The sequence below is a fragment of the Chrysochloris asiatica genome, unplaced genomic scaffold (genome assembly GCF_000296735.1).
Source record: "Chrysochloris asiatica unplaced genomic scaffold, ChrAsi1.0 scaffold00042, whole genome shotgun sequence".
Classification (NCBI taxonomy): domain Eukaryota; kingdom Metazoa; phylum Chordata; class Mammalia; order Afrosoricida; family Chrysochloridae; genus Chrysochloris; species Chrysochloris asiatica.
The window spans coordinates 5868381-5872466 of NW_006408560.1; positions in this window are offsets into that span (position 1 = coordinate 5868381).

The window sequence follows — 4086 nt, forward strand, 5'->3', positions numbered from 1 at the left end:
CTGCTCACCTATTCCCTTAGGCCACGCAGGTCAGAATGCAAGTCTTGGTGAAATTGTTACCAGAGTCGCTCTGAATCAGGAGTTGCCAACATCACACGGGTTGTAACAAAGGAAGGGCTTTATTGCTAGCAGGTGGCTCAGCGGATTCCTATCCAGAGGCTGAGCCCCATTTATAAAATATGTGAGGATATTTTATAGTGAATAGGGGAGCTCTGGTAGCGTAGTGGTTACGAATCGGGCTGCGAACCGCAAGGTCAGCAGTTCAAAACTACCAGCGTTTCCGCAGGAGAAAGATGAGGCTTTCTGCTCCCATAAAGATTTACAGCCTTGGAAACCCTGTGCAGGGTCACTATGAGTCGGAACCGACTCCACAGCACTTAACAACAACAACAACAGGGGTAAATACATGAGTTCATTTGGGATTGGTTGGTTCATGGCAGGGAAAGATGTATGAACATACAAGCAAGCAGTTACAGAAGTGGAAGCAGGTGAACATTAGCTCTCGATTCTGTTCCCTCCTGGAGGTGGGTCAGGAACAGATTAGCGTGGGTAATCACATGAGGTTGAGGTGGTCTGTTGCTTATTTCCCGGAAAGTGAACTTTGCCCCAGGAATGAACTATGAGCCTGGGGGACATGAGGGGCTAGCGCCTATTTCCGTAGGCTTGCCTGCTTCAGAATAATAAGAAAATTATATAATAATAAGAAAAAATATATATAATAATAAGAAAAATAAGATAGTAATAATAAGAAAAATAAGATAGTCTTGTGAGGAACATGGCTATTTCCTCATCTGCCATTAGACAATTTTCCCATCCAAGTTCCTGCTTCCAGTGACTCATAGTAACCCCATTTCCAATAAAACACAGACAGACCCTGTACCATCTTCACAATCATTGCTATGTTGGAATCCACTGTGGTAGCTACTGTGCCAATCCATGTCACTGTGGGTGTTCTGGGGGGGAAAAAGATTTCACATTCATATATGCCTCATTTTTGTTGTTGTTGGGTGCTGTCAAGTCTGTACCAACTCATAGTGATCCTGTGCACAGCAGAATGAAACACTGCCCATTCTGTGCCAATCTCGTAATCATTACTACACCTGAGCCCACTGCTTCTACCACTGTGCTAGTCCATCTCATTGGGGGTCTTCCTCTTTTTTCGACGATCCTTCACCTAGCATGATGCCCTTTTGCAGGGACTGGTCTCTCCTGATGATATGTCCAAAATATGAGAGACGCAGTCTGGCCATCATGACTTTTCAGAAGTATTCTAGCTGTACTTCTTCCAACACAGATTTGTTTGTTCCTCTGGCAGTCCATGGTACTTTTAATATTCTCCTCTAACACCATAACTAAAATAAATAAATTTTTCTACAGTTTGCCTTAGTCACTGTCCAACTTTCACGCATATGAGGCTGTTGAAAATACCATAACTTGGTACCTTAATCTTCAAACTGAAATCTTAGCTCTTGAATACTTTAAAGAGGTCTTGTGCAGCAGATCTGCCTAATGCAATACAGCATTTGATTTCTTGACTGCTGCTTCCATGAATGTTAGTCTGAGCAAAATGAAGTCTTTGACAACTTCAATCTTTTCTCCATTTATCTTGATGTTATTTAGTGGTCCAGTAGTATACGAATGACTATGTGTGGTCTTTGATGTTCATCAAAATTTAAGTCCTCTGCACTTTTAGCAAGCAAGGTTATATCATCTGTATATCACAAAGTTGTTAATGAGTCTTCTTCCAATCCTGATGCCACGTTCTTCTTCATATAATCCAATTTCTCAGATTATTTGCTCAGCATACAGATTGAATAAGTATGGTGGAACAATCCAGACCTGGCACAGACCTGTCCTAATTTTAAACCATTCAGTGTCCCCTCCTTTCTTTTTCTGAACGACTAACTGCCTCTTGGTCTATGTAAAGAGTCCTCATGAGCACAATTAAATGTTCTGGAATTCTCATTCTCCTCAAAGTTGTCCATAGTTTGTCATGATCCACACAATTGAAGGCCTTTGCTTAGTCAATATAGCACCGGTGAATATCTTTTTCTTTACCTTTCTAGCTAGAGTCCTGGTGTGTTGCCACAGGATAATGTGCTGAACTGCAATGTCAGTTTGAATCACAAGGTCTATGGTTCAAGCCCACCAGCCACTACTTAGAAAGCCTATACAGGGTCATTGTGGGTCAGAACCGACTCTACGACACTTAACAACAAACAGCAGCAAACAACTTTCTGGTGTTCTCTACTTATAACCAAGGTCTATCTGATGTCAGCAATGACCTACCTCTTCTGAATTTGCCTTGAACCTCTGGCAGTTCCCTGTTGATGTATTGTTGCAGCCAGTTTTGAATTATCTTTAGTAAAATTTTACTAGCAGACAATATTAATAACATTGTCCAATGATTTCCACATTCTGTTGGGTTACCTCTCTTTGGAATGGGCACAAATGTGGATACCTTCCAATCAGCTGGCCAGGTAGCTCTCTTCTGAATTTCTTGGCATAGATGACAGTGTGCCTCTAGTGCTGCATCAGTTTGTTGAAAGATTTCTATTTGTGTTCCATCAGTTCCCAGAGCCTTGATCTTTGTCAATGCCTTCAGTGCACCTTGGACTTCTTCTTTCAGTATTATTGGCTGTTGATCATATGCTAGCTTTTGAAATGGCTAAACACTGACCATTTCTTTTTGGTACTGTGACTGTATATTCCTTCCATCTTCTTTTGATGCTTTCTGTATTATTCACTATTTTGCCCAGAGAATCCTACACTATTGTAAGTCAAGGCTTGTATTTTTTTTCTTTAGTTCTTTCAGGTTGAGAAATGCTGAGCATGTTGTCCCCTTTTGGTTTTCTAACTCCAGATATTTGCACATTTCATTGTAATATTTGACTTTGTCTTCTTGAGCTACCCTTTGAAATTTTCTGTTCAGCTTTTTTTTCTCTCCCATTTGCTTTAGCATCTCTACGCTGGAGAGCGAGTCAGAGTCTCTTCTGTCATCCATTTTGGTCTTTTCCTTCTTTCTTGTCTTCTTAATGACCTTTTGTTTTCTTCCTGTATGATGCTCTTGATGTTATTCCACAACTCTATTGTCTTTAGTCATTAGTGTCTAATGCATCAAATCTGTTCTTGAGATGATTTCAAAATTGTTATGTTTGAGCCCATTGCTGCTCCCACTATGTCTTTGGGGGGGGGTGTCTTCCTCTTTTTCAATGATTGTAAGCATAATGTCCTTCTCCAGGGACTGATCCCTCCTGATAATCTGTCTAAAATATGAGAGAAGAGGTCCTGCCATCCTCTTTTCTAAGGAACATTCTGATTGTATTTCTTTCAACTTTCGTGTGCATATGAAGCAATTGAAAAATTTCCACCATGGTTTTGGTCAGGTGAACCTTAGTCCTCAAACTGATCTTTTTGTTCTTGAACGCTTCAAAGAAGTCTTATGCAGAAAATGTGCCTAATATAATATGTCATTTGATTTTTTTGACTGCTGCTTCCACGAATGTTGATTGCAAATCCAAGCAAGATGAAGTTTTGACATTTTCAGTTTTTCCTGTATTTATCATGATATTATTGGTCCAGTTGTAAGGATTTTTGCTTTCTTTACATTGAGGTGCAGCTCATACTGAAGACTGTGGTCTTTGATCTTCATCAGTGTTTCAAGTATTTTAAATCCTCTTTACTTCCAGCAAGCAAGATTGTATCATCTGCATATCACAGGTTGTTAATGTGTCTTCCTCCAATCCTTATACCATGTTCTTCTTCATATAAGCCAGTTTTCTTAGATTATTTGTTCAGCATACAGATTGAATAAGTGTGGTGAATGGATACAACCCTGGCTCCCACCTTGCTTGATTCTAAACCATTCTGTATCCCCCTGCACTCCTGGTGTGGCACTGTAGGGTAAGCATTGGACTGACTGCTAACTGCAAGACTGGCAGTTCAAACCCACCAGTTGCTCCTCAGAAACCCTTTAAGGGGTTGATATCAGTCAGAACCAACTGGATGGCACTTAATTTAGTACCCAGTGTTATCCATAGTTTGTCATGATCCACACAGTCCATAAAGCACAAGTAGACATATTTT